Consider the following 18,781-nt stretch of genomic DNA (forward strand, 5'->3'; position numbering starts at 1 on the left):
TCTTTTTTGACGCAATGCCGAACAGATATCCTCAGCTAAACTGCTGATTGTGGACAGGTGCCGCCCCCAGACAACAAACGTTGCTTGGAAACGAAATCCTTTGGGCCTCTCCTCGACAACGAGCAGGGCTGGATGCTGCTTTGACTGGGGGGACAGTTAACATTTCTGGGGGGGCATCATGATTATGGAAGAGGGTCGCATAATTTTTTATGTAACCATTATGTTATCATGTTTTAGTCTGCTTAACGATCCGATTGTTAATCAGGCATGGAGCCGGACGTTATACACATTGGGGGCTTAACCCAAACCCATGACATCCTGGGTTTGATGTGATGCCGGGTGATACAACTGGTTTGCTGTCATTCAAACCATGCTCGCCTTAACCCACAGCAGCGGTAACGTTGATACCGAGAGACAGAAGTGCTTCCACTAGGACCAGCACGCCCTGCCTGCTCTGGACTATGAGTTTAATATCCCTTGTCGCAGGGGCAGTAGGCCTAGTAATTGGTTAGGGGATCAGAAATCGATGCATGATAAAAGTTTTTTTTTGTAGGTACAAACACGCACGCACAGAACAATCCATGGCTAACGAAGCTAAAATACTGTTAATGTCTTTAACCCGTGTATCTTCTATGAAAACAAATAAAGATTACAACTAAAACAGAAGTAGCCTATGAAATTCCAGGGTCTAACATTAAACACCAAAGCTGCACGGTCCGTGTACCTTGTGGGTCCGTGTACCTTGTGGCCATTGGTTTTTCTATTTTGCAACCCGTGTTGACAAACGCAAAATAGGGCCGTAATATCGTTTTGTCATTTTAGTAACTCAAACACACATTAGTGTGTAGTAGCTATTACGGCTTGTTTTTGGTTGTTTCGTTTTTTTGGGAATAATGAAATAACCATATAACACAAATGGTATAACGATCTATTAATCATTGTTTTGATTATTCCATATCCTTTATGCTGCTATCAGCAAAAGATGAAAAATAGGCTCGTACTCGATTTGTCCATTTCGGATGTCAGAACAAGATGATGGGGAAATGCGTGGTTTCCGTTGTTTTGTTTTATTTTGGAATAACCGAATAACCATACAACACAAATGGTATTACGAGCCATTTAGTCATTTGTTTGATTATTCCATATCCTTTACGCTGGTAACTGCAAACAATGAAAAATAGCCTCGTAATATCGATTTGTCCATTTTGGATGTCAGAACCAGATTATGGGGAAAGGCTTGGTTTCTGTTGTTTTGTTTCATTTTGGAATTACGGAATATCCATATAACACAAACGGTATAACGAGCCATTTACTCGTTTGTTTGATCGGCCGTATTGTGCATACTGGCATAGTGAAAGAGAGAGAGGGAGAGATGCTAAACGATTGGGGGTGTTATTACTTCCGAACACCAGAGGGCAGCAACGACCCGTGATCTGTAGGCCAACACTCTTGATGACATAGCATCAGGTTCTTTAGTAGAAGACACACACCAAACTGGAGGCACACGTTAACCGAGTTTGCTAGTTGCTACTTAGTTAATAAATCTTTGATGAACCCAAGTTTCTCTAATATATATTAGAAACATTACAAGACAGGGCTCCAGTGTGCGTTCAAACTAGGCCAAAAGGGCCCGATGGTATCAGTTGAAAAAGACAATCACACCTGTGCAAGAAACCCTCCCCAACCCTCCCTCCCCCCACCTAAATTACCTTTCAGCTCTGCTGTACGTATTAATGAAGTGCATTGAGGCAATCATTGAGCAAATCTTCCCTTTTTATTAATAAAAAACATAATATTTTTCCATCAATGTACAACACGTTTTAGCCAACATCAATGCATTCATACGCTGTTACACACCATTTTAAAATGTCCTTAGAAAGAAAATTACTGTTCTGCTTGTGACGATTCGTATATTACCCTATACTTCTGTGCTTAAAGTTAGTATACTAGCTTGACACCACCGTAGCCACGGGAATGAGAATGAATGCAATTAGAGTGGCGGCTGTGTCTACATACAATTTTTCTTGTTGTCTGTTCATAATTTAAATATTAAGTTAGTTCCAACCAAGTAGGCTTACTTTAATTGTACAGGAGGCATTCCATGAGTGCTGATATTTGACAGCCTCAGACAGCATGTCTGCCACTGGGCCTTATGAAAAGGCTCTTGTCTTGATTTGCAATGTAGTTAGGGGGGAGTGGGGGGGCAGTTACATTGGGGCCAGTGGTGCTGTTAGAGGGGCCAGTTACATTAAACATTATTGTTGTCATACCGTTTTCTTCATTGCAGTGCAAGCATTAACAGGCAAAAGCAGTGGCACCCCCAGAAATGTTTTATAGGAGTGGCCAGATGGGGCCACTGAAATCTTGGGGTGGCACTCCAAAATCAAAAGCCATATCTGAATTTCAGGGATTGTATTATGCTGTAGTAGTATATAAGTTAGTTGAAAACAGCAGTGGGCTGGGGAAGGGTGATGGGATCTGAGTGTGGAGATAAATGGATTGATATGTCGGATTGTTTTGATATACAGTACACAGTCATCTTTTATGCAGGATACAGAGAGAATAGAGTATAGAGACTTAAACAATTGGAAAGCGTGAGAAGGTAAAGTGGTGAGTGGAGAAAAAGAGAAGCAGAAAAGTGCAACACCCTCCCATTACCATTATCTCTAATTCACTCTCCTCAGTCTCATCTGTGTATTATGGCTGCAAACTGCTATAGTATAGGCCTACACACAAGTTATAAAAGTCATTGGACTTGTGTGGGGAGGATTTGACAAGTGTGATGACTTTATTCCTCCACAGATACCATGGGCTTGGATATGGAGTTGGACCAGTTACTATTAACCTTTGACTTGATGACTGTGACCTGTGAAGAATGAATGGCACCATACAATGGCGAAGGGCTATAACCCAGGGTTGATTGCAACTGGTGTTGGAAAACACATGTAGTAGGGCAGAATAGAGGAACTGGTTTGGTCCCTGGTTAGTCCCCTAAAATGTTGCAGAAAAAGCAGAAAATATGAGATAGCATTGCATTAAGGCCCAATTGGAGCAGAAGTCATAGGAAATTTACAATTGTAGTAGGCCAAAAGATTTGTTTTAAAAGTTCAGGGGTGTAATTTGTTGGATATAAAAGGTTTAGCACAGACAAAGGAAATCAGATTTCCCTGGGAACCCTCTCGTTGCTGCTCCGTGCTGTTTTTGGACTTTAAAGAAGTTGAATTTGGACATTGAATATGATCAGAACTTTGAAAAAAGTATCCACAACAGTGCCTCTGTCAGTTGTGTGTCTATGTAAACGGCAAAGGTAACCCTCATGACCTCAACTTGCTCACTATGATTGCCTCAATGCACTTCATTAAAACGTACAACAGAGCTGAAAGCGGTAATTTAGGTGGGGGTAGGGAGGGAGGGTTGAGGCGTGGAGTGTTTCTTGCAAGGGTATGATTGTCTTTTTCAACTGATACCATCTGACACTTTTGGCCTTGTTTAAACACACACTGGAGCCCCGTCTTGTAATGTTTCTAATATATATTAAAGAAACTTGGGTTCATCAAAGATTTATTAACCAAGTAGCAACTAGCAAACTCGGTCAACATGTGCCTCCAGTTTGGTGTGTGTCTTCAACTAAAGAACCTGCTGGTAATTCGTCAAGATTGTAGGCCTACAGATCACAGGAAAATGTTTTAAAAAGCTAGTCGTTGCTGCCCTCTGGTGTTCGATAGTAATCCGTGTACCCTTCGTTCTTTCATTTTTCAGTTTCAAAACCAAATCGGAAAAACCGAAAAACAAACTTGTTTTTTGGTATTTCTGTTTTAAAACCAGAACGGAAAAACAGGGAAAAAGAACAACAGAAATCACTAGTTCTGTAGCGGTTTTTGTGTTTCAAAACCAAAACTGAAATATAGCTGCAAGCAGCAATGTGGTGGCCAAGCAGGTCAGATGACCCAGAAGAAACTTTCAACATCTAGTGACTGCGGTTTACCTGGCTTTCTTTGCAGTGGCTTATAGTCTCGCTAAACAGAGAATCAGAGACATGACAAGCTTGTCAGCTTTGGCTGGATTTGAACCTCTGACGTTGCCAGGACACCAATTTATCCTTGTGAGCTATTCTCAGTGCTGGAAATCAGATTTCAGTGACTGCGTTAAAATATAAAGAATTTTTCCTGTGGCAAGCGGTTGTCAGATTTGTCCCAAGTTTAAACAGCTGTAATTCAGTCCTATTTTGATATGTCAATGTGATTGTGGTCTGAAGATAATCTGTGTAAAAGTTGGTGAATATTTGATACATTTTGAGTAGGACAAAAACGTTTTATTAATTAATGAAAATGGCGGCATCAATTTGGTTGGTATCACAAGTTAACATGTGTCAGACATGGGATTGCCCCCCTAGAGGTTAGAGGACACATATCTGTAAAGCACAATAAATCTGACTCTTCTTGAGTATAGATCCCCTGAGATTGAAACATTATCATTACCATTATGATTATACTGTTAGACAGCTACTGTGGCATACCTGGCTTCACTAAACAGATAAACAAGTATCATGACATGCGTGATGACTTTGGCTGGATTCGAACCTATGACCTTACACTTCAGAGGAACCCGTCTTATCCCAGTGAGCTATTCTCAGTGCAAGGAAGTACTGTGTTCAGTTACTATGTAAAAAAAAGTAAGCCGTTTTTCCTGTGGGAAGCGTTGTCAGATTTGAACCAAGTATAAAAAGTTGTAATTCAGTCATATTTTGACAAATCGAGGTGATTGTAGTCTGAAAATGATTTGATTACATGTCCATGAAAATAGGAGCAACGGCAAACGAGGAGTTCAAAAAAGTATGTTTTTATGAAAATTCCAAATGGCCGACGCCCAAAATGGTGGACACGGGACAATGTGATATATTTCGACTTGGTAGGCCACGTAGAATCAGAAGAGACCAATCTTGTGATTTATGACAAATCTGTTCAGAAGTTATGATGCAAGAAATCCGATGCACTGGCTAGATGTAGATTCACTATATCTACAAAGCACAATAAATCGGATTCTTCATGAGTATAAATCCCCTGAGAATGAAACATTATCGTGGCCATTATGATTATACTGCTCGACAGCTCCTGTCACATACCTGGCTTCACTAAACAGATAAACCAGTATCATGACACGCCTGAGACTTTGCCTGGATTCGAACCTACGACCTTGCACTTCAACGGAGCCAGTCTATCCCAGTGAGCCATTATCAGCACTGGGAATTGCTGTGTACAGTTACTGAATACAAAAAGGAAGCCGTTTCTCCTGTGGCACGCATGGTCAGATTTGGCCCGAGTTTAAACAGCTGTAATTCAGTCCTATTTTTACATGGCAAGGTGATTGTGGTCTGAAGATAATCTGTGCCAAATCTGGTGAATATTGGATACATTGTGTAGGAGTAAGGAAAAAAGTTTTATTCATTCATTCAAAATGGCGGCCTCATCAATTCGTCTGGTATCACGCGTTAACATGCATCAGACGCAGGATCTCCTAAGATATCACGAGACATAGGAATTGCTTAAATACGCCAAACAAATCAACAGTTATTGGTCAAAACACAATCCTACCTATTGTAATGCCCCCTAGAGGTCAAATGACACTACCTGTCTCAAACCTCTTAATAAGAGGGCCTTGAGTCCATACACCAAGTTTGGAGTCAATGCATCAAAGCTTGGGTAAGATATTACCTCACTTCCCTTTTTCCGGATCAGTTGCTCAATTTGATTGGCTGTAACTAACAAACGGTTGCAAAAATCAAAACGCCATGTGATGTCTTTTGTGAGGCTTGGTCTGAAGATAAATGGTGCCAAATTTTTGCCTATTGCAGCGCCACCTAGGGGTGAAATGGCATGGCCTATTTTGGACTTCTTTAGAACAGGGTACCTAGTCCCTATACCAAATGTGTTGTCAATGCAGTACAGAGGTGCTGAGATATGACCTCACTTCTTTTATGGTGGCTTGGTTGACGACTTTGATTGGCTGATGACTTTGATTGGCTGTTCCAGTCAAAAAGTGTAGAAAATCTAAAAAACATGTGATGTCTTTTGTGAGGCTTGATCTGAAGATAAATGGTGCCAAATGTTGCTGATTGCAGCGCCACCTAGAGGTGAAATGGCATGACCTATTTTGGACCTCTTTAGAACAGTGTCCCTAGTCCCTATACCAAATTTGGTGTCAATGCAGTAAAGAGGTGCTGAGATATGACCTCACTTCTTTTATGGTGGCTTGGTTGACGACTTTGTTTGGCTGTTCCAGTCAAAAGGTTTAGATAATCAAAAAAACATGTGATGTCTTTTGTGTGGCTTGGTCTGAAGATGATCTGTGCCAAATTTGGTGAAGATTGGACAAACCTTATAGGAGAAGTAGCAAAAAAACGTTATATTCAAAATGGCGGCCACATCAATTCAGCCACATCAATTTGATGTGGCTGTATATAACAAACGGTTGCGAAAATCAAAGCTCCAGGGGATAATTTTTGTGAGGCTTGGTCTGAAGATCATCTGTGGCAATTTTGAAGAAGATTCGACAAGAATTGTAGGAGGAGTAGCGTAAAAACGCTTTTCCTTTACATTCAAAATGGCGGAGAATCTATAGAACTGGGTATGATGTCATAGAGTGCGTTGAACTCGTCTTGATCCAGGGAATCCAACGATACCTCATTTTGGACAATGGGGCATATGGTTCAAAAGTAACATGTGTAAACACACCTTCAACTTTGACCCATTGGTGGCGCTAGATGGTTGGAATGGGAGACATGAAACTTGGTGAAATTGATGAGGGGACTGGTCCCAAATAGTGTGCCAAAATTCACAACTTCTGACCAATTGGTTCTAGGGGCTGCCATAGACTCCCATGGCAGAAGAAGATGTGTAATAATAATAATAATAATAATAATAATAAGAATACGTAGAAACACTTAAGGTGGCTTCGCCGCTTCGCGGCTTGGCCACCAAAAATGGGAAAATGAAGTTTTTGATTGTTTCGTTATTGTAATATTTTGATCATGGAATTCTGGTGGAAATGTTGAGGTGGCATCTAGAGCACAGTTCAAGATGGCTGCAAGGCTTCATTGTTTTTCGGGGGATTTCCTGCATGTAGAGGCACAGGTAAAACTCCATTCTATGGTCAACCCTCACCTGGTCCCACATCCCATTGTTGACTACTGCACATCTGGAACGAATGTATATGTTAGGGTTAGGGTTAGACATGGAGGAGAAAGGGGAATAGGTGAGATTCTCTGCAGCGCTGAAGCATGTGATGACAGGTAAGGAGGGCTAAAATGTTCTATAAAGCCGAAATGGGGTGAGTGATAGCTGTCAATCATTCATATGTGCTCCTTTGTTAAGAGAAACAATATTACTTTTGCTTTGCATAGTATAGTACTCACCTGTACACCTCATCATAAATAATCAAATTCTTTGTAATGGGCATGGTTACATTTGCCACAATTCTGGCCACGTGGGTGGCCCCAAACATGCACATTTTTTCATTTTGGTCCATGTGTTTCATATGGCCCATGTATTTGGCATGGATGGGATTTAGATTACGACACCCTTTTTAAATAGAAGAGGAATATGCTTAACGCTGATTCGTCAGTCCTTCAGTGCATGCATATGTAATGACATAATTTAAATAACAAAACATGAATATTAATTTGCAAAAGTTAGGCTGCTTACATGTCGTGAATAGGATAGGACTTTGGTGATTTGGGCGGAAAAGGTTCCACGCATTGCATTTATGGGGAAAACCAAACTTGAAGTGAATTTAGGTCCGTGTACGTGAGTTTAATTCCTTATATCATTATAACCAAACACGCATGAATACGAAAAACGTTTGTGAGTCCGTTTTTTTGTTTTTTGCAAAAACGGAAAAACGGATTTTGACGTGTTATTTAGTTTTCTCGTTTTTTAAACACAAACCATAAGACAACTTTATATTTGGATTTTTCTTACGTGGGTGGAGGTAAGCGTGAAATGCCTGTCATTGGCCAAATGTGTCGTCAGCACTACATGTTCCTTCAAAGTAAAAGTTTCCCCCATCTAACTCGATCTATCTGGGTTATCTATCAGTTACATTTTAGGGTATTCACGTTTATAAACTTGCCAATTAATCTTTATTGACTTGGGAATTCGCCCCTCCAACTTCATTTAATGCATCTACTTTTTTACTGATATCTACAGGCTAAATAAACTAATGTCAAAATGCCGTAGGCTTAGTCGTGTTTTTCCATTTATATTTGTATTAGTAATATTATAAGATCACATCAATCAATTTTATCGGCCCCTTAGTGTGGTGGTGTTGCTGTAAATTGTTTACTAACTGATAGTGCTTATAGATTCAACATTCCATTGAAGTGCTTATAGATTCAACATTCCATTGAACTTCTTTCACACAACTGTAAAAATATATACATCATGGCAATTCTAAATGTGCAGAGGAAAAAGGAATGTGCAACTGAAATGCAGGGATAGCAGCACGTGAGGTTCTTATGCACTGATGATCCTGTGCACCCTGCTCAGACACAGCTTGTGCATGTGAGGTTCTTATGCACTGATGATCCTGTGCACCCTGCTCAGACACGGTTTATGAATGCCGCCAGGCGCTTGACCTCCTCCCTGTAGTCTGTCACAAATTCCCCCCCAGTCATCTACAGTCAGGGAGGAGATCTTGTCCCAAGCGGAGGAGTTCAAGTATCTCGGGGTCTTGTTCACGAGTGAGGGAAGAATGGAGGGCGAGATCGACAGGCGGATCGGTGCGGCATCCGCAGTGATGCGGGCTCTGCATAGGTCCGTTGTGGTGAAGAAGGAGCTGAGTCGAAAGCCGAAGCTCTCTATTTACCAGTCGATCTACGTTCCTACCCTCACCTATGGTCACAAACTAAGGGTAGTGACCGAAAGAACAAGATCGCGAATACAAGCGGCCGAAATGAGCTTTCTCCGCAGGGTGTCCGGGCTGTCCCTTGGATATAGGGTGAGAAGCTCAGTCATCCGGGAGGGGCTCAGAGTAGAACCGCTGCTCCTCTGCGTCGAGAGGAGCCAGCTGAGGTGGCTCGGGCATCTGATAAGGATGCCTCCTGGAAGCCTTCCTGGTGAGGTGTTCTGGGCACGTCCCACTGGGAAGAGGCCCCGGGGAAGACCCAGGACACGCTGGAGGGACTATGTCTCTCCGCTGGCCTGGGAACGCCTCGGGGTCCCCCAGGAAGAGCTGGTGGAAGTGGCCGGGGAGAGGGAAGTCTGGGCCTCCCTGCTTAGGTCGCTGCCCCCGCGACCCGACCAAGACAAGCGGTAGATGACGGACGGAAATTTGAATGCATGAAACTTTGTCAGTGACAGACTACAGGGAGGTCAAGTTCAAGTCTTTTATTTGTCAGATACACAGAACAACACAAGGTTAAACTGGGCACTGAAATTATTAAGACAAGACAACGAAAGCACCTGGCATAACATAACATATAAGTACACAGAACATAATTTACATCTATGCTGAGCTTAAATAAGTGAAACTTCCTAAATATACAGATAGCAATAAATAATCGACTATAGTAACCCTAATACTAAAACTTCCTAAATTACAGATAACAATAAATAGTACACTATACTAACCCTAAATGCACATAAAACCTGTTTCAACCCTATAACCTATTCTAACCTAAGTGGAGTACAGTACAATAGTGCAAATTTGCAGATCAGTGACTAAGTCAATGACCATACAGGAGCCTGGTGGCGAGGTACAGTAGTGCAATGTTACTGATAGTGCAACCAGTAGCTGAAAGTGACAGTGTATAAGTGACTAGTGTGCAGTAAATCAATGTCCATATCAGTGTCCATTCAGAAGCCTGATGGCCCTTGGGTAGAAACTGTTGTCCAGTCTGCGTGTGCGCAACCGGATGCTGCGGTAACTTCTGCCAGAAGGCAGCAGGATAAAGAGACTGAAGGATGGGTGGGAACAGTCTCCAAGAATCCTGCCGGCTTTCCTTAGGCAACGTGTGTGGTAGGTGTCCTGTAGGGCTGGGAGCTTCCTGCCGATGATGCGGTCCCTATCTGTGCAGCTCCCATACCACACTGTAATACAAGTCAGAATGCTCTCGATAGTGCATCTGTAAAAGTTAGTGAGGATGACCTGGAGGATGTCCATACCAAACTTCTTCAGTCTCCTCAGGAAGAAGAGGCGCTTACTTTGACCACCTTTCACCTCCGTGTGAACAGACCAGGTGAGGTCATTGCTGATGTTCACCCCGAGGAACTTGAAGCAGCTGACCTTCTCCACTTCCGATCCATTGATGAGTGGGGGTGCATACTCCTCTTCCTGCCGCCTCTAGGTCAAGCGCCTAGCGGCATGCATAAACTGTGTCTGAGCAGGGTACACAGGATCATAAGTGCATAAGAACCTCACATGCACAAGCTGTGTCTGAGCAGGGTGCACAGGATCATCAGTGCATAAGAACCTCACATGCTGCTATCCCTGCATTTCAGTTGCACATTCCATTTTCCTCTGCACATTTAGAATTGCCATGATGTATATATTTTTACAGTTGTGTGAAAGAAGTTCAATGGAATGTTGAATCTATAAGCACTATCAGTTAGCTAACAATTTACAGCAACACCAGCACACTAAGGGGCCAATAAAATTGATTGATGTGATCTTATAATATTACTAATACATATATAAATGGAAAAACACGACTAAGCCTACAGCATTTTGACATTAGTTTATTTAACCTGTAGATATCAGTAAGCCCTAAAAAAGTAGATGCATTGAATGAAGTTGGAAGAGCGAACTCCCAAGTCAATAAAGATTAATTGGCAAGTTTATAAACGTGAAAACCCTAAAATGTAACTGATAGATAACCCATATTAGGCTAATCGAGTTAGATGAGGGAAACTTTTACTTTGAAGGAACAGGTAGTGCTGACGACACATTCGGCCAATGACAGGCATTTCACGCTTACCTCCACCCACGTGAGAAAAATCCAAATATAAAGTTGTTTTATGGTTTGTGTTTAAAAAACGAGAAAACAAAATAACACGTCAAAATCAGTTTTTGCAAAAAAACGCATTTCGTATTCATGCATGTTCCGTTATAATGATATAAGGAATTAATCTCACGTACACGGACCGTACACGGACCCTGCTACTTTATACTCCACTACCTAATGAGTAATTTTAAATATATTCTGGGCCAATTGTCAAGAGTGGTTACAATCAGTACTTCAGATAATACTTATTCTAGGATTTTGAATACAGAACTTTTTCCTATGATGTTTTCAAAATTGTGTGGTCTTGGGGATTTTACACAAGGATATTCTTAGTCTATTCACTATTTCCCTACTGTTAATAACATAGAAACACATGGTTAACAGACCTCTGTCATCTCCTTTTTTTTAACACAGAATCACACAGTTGAAAGGATGTGGCCAGAAATTAACAACAGAGTGAATCATCCACTAAAGGAGGCCCTCATCCAGCTACAAGATCAGGAAGCAATAGATATGGAGGACAGTCTGACAAGGTTCTGCACATATAATCTAACATGCCAGATGTGCCAGATTGGCATAAACAGATTTGTGCAATCATGGAATGCTCACAGGATTCCAGGTATGTCACTTTTCCCTTACAAGTTACTCAGTTTAAGTGTTTTATCATTGAACATCACAATAAACATTTCTTGTGTTGTTAAAGAGAGAGGGATACCAAATCGCCTAGCAGGGACTGGAACACCAGGAAAAATTACAACCGATCTTCTAACAGATGCCACAGTTGCAGCTGACATGTATGACAAGGACATGGGATCCTCCCTCACCAGAGTATCTTCATTCGGAAGTGACTCCTTTCTGTCTGAGGCAGACAAAGTGAGAGCAGAGCAGCACTTTGCACATTATTACGACCTTTCAGTTGTTTTTGACAGTGCTGTCAATTACAACTATGTTCCCTTCAAAGAGGCCTTGATCTACCTCATTGATGTAACAAAGACTTGTTCCTAATTTCATGTGCACTGGATTGTGAGGAGCCTTGTAACGGATTGCTGGACATCTGTGTCTGTGGACACCATTATGAAGTTACAACTACAACAGTAGAGGGTGTAAGTATACCCTGATGCTATTTACCATACAAGTTTTACTTTATATGTGTATATAAGTGTCACTATAAAAATGTCAACTTACCATTAATAAATAATTTTCATTGTATCCATATTAAACATTATTCACAGGGTCGTTTTATGGAGAAAATATATATATTTATTTTGTACAGAAAGAATAATCAGACACAAATTGTGTAAAAAAAGTAAATCCAGCTTTGCAAATCTCAACAGAACAACCTGTCAAAACATCTTACCACATTTAGGCCTACTAACTCTTATAAAATCACTGTGGGCTGAGAACAATAATGTAGCATAAAAACATCTTGCCACATTTAGGCCTACTAGCTCTTATACAATCACTGTGAGGTGGGAACAATGATGTAACATAAAACATTGTAACATTTTCTAGCTCTTAAAACTCCATAGCTAAGAACATCGATGCAACATAAAAACATTAACCCTCAATATCAAAAGTATTTATAACATATAACACTGAAAAGAATGGATTGATGGCAAGCAGAAAAGCAGCATTTACTCTTTGCTTGCCAGCTCTCTCATGACATTTACTACACCAGAAAGACCAGTGACTCTGAATGTTGATAGAAAAATCCTCTGCTTTGCACTTCAAACACATTGAGGAATTCTGAAGCCACACAGTAGTGCAGGATCTGCATCTGACCAAACTTCCACATCATGCTGCAAATACTGGATCTTCCATGATTCCTGCCAGTGTAAGAAATAAACATTAGAGGCCTGAAAACACAATACAATATATACTAGATGAATGAAAAATATTTTCCAATTGAATGTCAGACAGCGTTTCACTAAACATCCTTTATGTAACTGAGTCTATGTATAGCATAAGTTCAGTGAGAATTAACAAATTCCTTTATCTGTCTACAGATGCTCCGATTACACCCCGTACCACTTAATATGCTTAAGGAATAGCTCTGTTTTTACAGATTGGTTTTCTTGATCTCAATTGGCTATACAAAGAACACCAGGAGCAGGACACTTGAGCTTTTAAATGACCACTACATCATGAATTCCACCAAACAACAACAATGTTTGTCAGGGTGAATACATAATTCTAAGGAGACTTACCTCTGCAAACCAGACAAGTGAATGTATCCCTAACATTCCTGGACTCTTCTTCGGTCAGTACCAAAGTTGTGTTCCTCTTTCGATGTACCAGGTCAAAGAGTCCCTGAATGGCAGTTGTCACCTCAGACCAACCCTGAGCAGCCAGGACAAGCTCCTCAATCTTCTCGAACACACTGTCCGGTCCACCCTCATCATCTCTGCGTCTGTGAAAGAGAAACGCCACATGTATATATAAAATAATTAGAAACTGTTAATGTATGCAAGTGACATGCCATTACATTCAGATTGATTATGGACACAGAAACGATTGCTTTTGTGCCAATCAAATATTGCATAAAGTGTCCATTGACTGAAGATGTCCGATTGTAGGAGATATAGTTGTATCAAAGAAAAGACTCAGATAAACATGGCAGTGTTTCTGGACAGACTGACGGAGAAATGTGCCATTATTTTAGGTGCTTTCATGTGGTCTCTTTGAACATGTTATATCAGACCAGCTCTGCTCAGGCCATGCTTAGTCTTTTACAGTGCCTGATATCAGGAGGAAAAACTGAGGGGGTGTCACAGAAGCCACTGGTAGTCCGCCTTTTTTGTTGCACAGCTTGGAAATCAACCTCTGGTACAGCCATGATTTTTCGCGAGTTCTGCTTCCAATAAAAGGTGCCTAACTGAGAACAAAATATACAGTATGTATCAATAAGAGCTCACTCTTGAAGACGGACATGTGAATGCAGATTCATTTAGTTGTTATCTGAAATGGCAAAGGTTTGACATTTCGTTTATGGCTCCAGTTTAAAATGTGAGACTTTATAAATGTTGACGTGACAATTAATAGCCCAATATATTTGCCACTTAGCTGTGAAGCAACATAAAAGTTCATGCTATTGTCACAGTACATTTTCAAGACACACTATAATTTGCACTATAATTTGAGATGGTAAATACAATTATTCAAATGAAGCACCTCTCGTTCCTTCAGAGTCCAATATTTCCACTCCATTGTGGTCTGTCAGTATGAGTTGTTCATTGCTTCCTAAGGCATCTTTTACTTTGGCAATCATGGATGGGACACTGGCCTCCTGCTTAGTAAATCTTACAACCACCATTCTGCTGTTCACAAGCTTCCCCTCTGTACCTCTCCCAGACTGACAGCCCTGTGTACTTCATATGGGCCTTCTCCCTGAGGTTGAATGAACTGAAGTGGCCCTCTGCTCCAGGGAAAACTGCAACATTGGTATAATCAGTGAGGTCCAGGCTCTGGCTGGTTACCTAAAAAGGCAGACCAGGCAAAATCCTGGTAATGGAATTCAATAACCGTATCCACTATAGTTAGGTGCATAAATCCAGCACTACTATCGGTTGCTAGGTTATTAAGTTCCCCGAATGTAAATTTAAATTAATGTAATCCAATACAACAGTCCTGCAAAAAAAGCATGTACAGTTATTATAATGCAAAAGTTATAATGTCATAAAGTTATACATTTTTGTTGAAACTGTTTTAGAGAGGCATTCCATCAACTGTATGATCATTTTAAAGGATGGAGTTTGTGGTGCTATTGAACTGTATTGTATTACAGAATACAGAAAGTTACAGGTGATACATAAATACCTAACTTAACTTACACGTCATTGAGCCTATCCTAATTGACACGATTACTGGTTGTAAAAATAACAGAGACGCTTCTCTGTACAACACAATACTTCAACATCACCACTAACTAACACCTATGCAGCTGCCAACTAAGTTACCTGTCACAGTTACTTACAGTTACAGTTCACCCAATGTCACACATTCAAAACATAATGCTAGCAAACTAGCATTCAATAACTTTAGTTAGCTAGCTAACTGTGTGAGAACACAATAAGCAACGTTCGATGGCCGTACCTGAAATATTTTAGAAATGTTTTCCACCGTCATGTACTCCTCTCTCAGCATCACTCTTTTGGCGGCGCTGAAAAGCACAAACGATAGATCCATAATGTAGCGCCACTGAGGGACACTGCTTTGTTGACTTGTTGCCTGTTCCAAGCATTGACATTGACAGCAGAGGCTGTTTATCAATCCACTTTTTTTTCCGTTCTTGTGTTCTTGCGAACTCGTTTGACGTCATCTTTTATTGCCCAAGTACGGTTCCAATCCAAAGAACACAAGTCACGAAGAACGCCAAAAATCCCCGGAAATGTTCCTGATCCGCCCCTTTTATCGAGGATGCATCGGATGGTGACTTGACTAGTGATGGGAAGTTCGGTTCTTTTTACTGATTCGGTTCTTTGAATCTCGTTCAGTAAAATGAACGAATCTTTTTTCTAGTCATTTGTTCATTTCAGGAGGGGGGGGGGGGGGGGGGGGGGGGGGGGGGGGGGGGTTGGGGGCTATACGTCCACTGCAAAGGACGTATAGCCCCTATACGTCCACTGTAGGTTAGTGCATGACATGTGCACCAGCAAATACTATTTCAAAATAAATTCCTGCATTAAAATAATGTATCATGAGTTTGTATGATTTGGTCATGTATTATCACACTAGCATTTAATTATCACGTCAAACAATTACACTGCACTAAACTGTAAGTGTAAATGTAAAGTGAAATTAACAAAACCAGTCAGTATGATGACTTGAGCGAATATAATTCATTCACGTCTTACTAAAACAGCGGCCACGCGAAAGGGAATAAGGAAACTGTTTCCTCTACTAAAAAATACAATGCGGGTCACGTGAAAAAAGGATCCAAAGACTCGTAGAAAGACCGAGTCGGGGAAGGAACTAATCATTCGTTTCCTCTAGCTACAGAGCCTATGCAGGTCACGTGAAAAATGATCCAAAGACTCGTAGAAAGACCGAGTCGGGAAAGGAACGAATCGTTCGTTTCCTCTAGCTACAGAGCCTATGCAGGTCACGTGAAAAATGATCCAAAGACTCGTAGAAAGACAGAGTCGGGAAATGAACGAATCACTCGTTGAGAGGACTCGTTACTCCCGAGTCCTTATAAGGATTCGTTCAAAATGAACGAATCGTTCACGAACGACACATCACTAGACTTGACCAGCGAGAACGCTTCTGATTTCATAGAAGTCATTGCAAGATGTCAAGCGAAGCGGACAAACCTCACAACTGTAATTTTTTACTTTTCATATTTCAGCTAAATTGTACGTGTAAATCAGCATCTGAATTCAAATGTGGCGAGAAATAGGCAGTTCAGTCGCTAAAAATGTTCTTATTTTATTGATGAAACGGCTAATTTGTAAATTTGCTCCGACTTGTCGATAACCTAGCTAGCATCTCAGTGCAGTGCAGACACTAGTTAACATTAGGTACTGTAAGTTAACAAGGGCTACAGAAAACGTAAAATTACAGGTAGACGGACAATTTTTTTGCTGTGTTATCCAGTTTTTGTAGTTAGTCAGTGATATCATCATGTTGCGAGTCCAGGAAAACCCTAACCATCTCAATTCATTCTCCATCCTTGCGTCCTTGCCAGACCATTCTCGCAAGCACGCTTGCCAGAACGTTCTTCAAAAGAATGTACTTGCGTTCTCAGCATTCTTCGGATTGATAAACAGCCAGAGGGGTTTTCACCGACGCGTCATCAGACCGGAAGTCGCCATCTTGAAGGCACTCCGCATCATAACAAAGCACTGGCTCTGAAGTATATCCCGAACGTCGTCAAGGAAAATTGTCACGCCTTACATATTTTTAGACACGTTTAATCGTAGTTAGCACCACCTAGTGGTCATTTGTATAACAAACTTTATTGTTCACAGTTTAGTGATCGCTAGAGTGTTATTGGTTAAAATTGTCACGAGTCAGCACGTTAGCCAGGTTGCAAACACTTTACCGTTCTTCAAAGAAAGCAGCATTTGTATTCTTTGCTCTCTCTCCGTGTTAAGCCTTGGAGAAGCTTTACTTGTGAGTATTTCAGTTATGACGATCTTCTAGCATCGTCTGTTTATATTGTGTAGAAAAATAACATGTTTATGATACTATGTAGTCACTATGTTTCTGGGTAGTATTGTGCTAGCGATTGTCATCTGTAGCATTACTCCTTTGTATGCTAGGTTATTAAAGGGGCAATTGACTGTTTTTTTGGGGTATTTCACACTGTTCCTTAAGGTCTCCGAATAGGGTATGTAACATTGGTTGGGTTGAAAATGGCCCGGGTGCTGTTCTATGCCCTCTGACAGATCCTCTGAAATGTTCCCGGGAAAAAACACTAGCTTTTCTCCTTTTATGGTATGCTCATTAATATTTAGATAAGCTGCGCGCTGATTGGTTGGTTATCAACGAGTGAAGCTGGGAGCAAAAACGCAACACGGCCAACAGCAGCACTCGCTGAAACACCAAAGTTGGAGACTTGAAATAAAAACGCGCAAATAAATCTATTGTGTCTACACAACACTGTTTTCAAAAGATTGACTATATATCATTTGAAATGATAACATTACTTGTTTCCACTTCTGTTGTTGAAGCAAACTGGATTGACTTAGGTGGGTAGAACGTTAGGCTACAGCTTAGCAACCAAACCATATCGTGATTCTACTCAGCTTCAGTTAGCTAGCTAAGCTAGCTCTAGATATCTTGCTGTAAAATAACATGACAAAGATCTGGACAAACATGCATCGTGAATTGTAGATTTTCATTACACAGGTTATTTATTGGAATGAAACACAGTCAGGAACATGAATCAACGTTAGCCCCATTGCCAAAAACTAGGCTAAATTATCACACATTCTATGCTCTTGCGTCAACTAGCAAGCCAAACTTGTTTACATGCCTACAGTCTAGGTGTTACTAGTAACAGTTAGTAGCAATGCTAACGTATCCTGTATCTAAAACCTGCCTTTCTCCAGTTCTTTCAAATAGATTACCTAGACAGGCGTTAGCAATAAGCAGCTAGTCTAGCTAGAGTCATTTGATGTGTGTAGAAACGTATTTAGCATTCTACCTGGTATGCTATACAGGAAACGTTAGCATTGCTAATAACTGTTAGCACAACATCATACTGTCCTTATAGCTTGCGGTTGCAATGAGCATACGGTTGGAACAGCACCTCTTTCCAGGTTCAGCTTCCTAGCATATCCTGCTTGAAATTGTCCAAGGTTGTCAAAACTGTCTTGGGTGAAATGTTCAGAGCAAATGAATGATTGAGTGTCGAACTTTGCCGGAATCTTCTCGTAGACAACAGCAGCCATGCCTGTTGAATGTTTGGCTCCTTGGGAAGACTGTGAGTGTTAGCCTTCCCTGTACAGCCTGGAACACAGCATTTACGACCGTGGTCCATTTTCAATATCCTTGTTATAATTCAAAACGTTCTTCTTTGTAATTCCTTATAAGTAGCCTACACAGAGCAGCGCGCAGCTAAACTAGTATCGGAGATAGACGCTACTTCTGGCTGGTCTGGATGTAAATTCTGGGGCGTGACAAAGATACAGACCAGAGCCAATAAGAGGGCGATCACCGGTCCTATGTAGGAACGGTGGCTTTGTTGAAAAGCTAGCGTTTTACAGCCAAATTTTTTCTTTTTGAGATTTGAATAGGAAAGAGGTGTCAATGGACTTTTATATTCACGGTATGTTC

Source organism: Hypomesus transpacificus, chromosome 7 (assembly GCF_021917145.1).
Source record: "Hypomesus transpacificus isolate Combined female chromosome 7, fHypTra1, whole genome shotgun sequence".
Taxonomy (NCBI): domain Eukaryota; kingdom Metazoa; phylum Chordata; class Actinopteri; order Osmeriformes; family Osmeridae; genus Hypomesus; species Hypomesus transpacificus.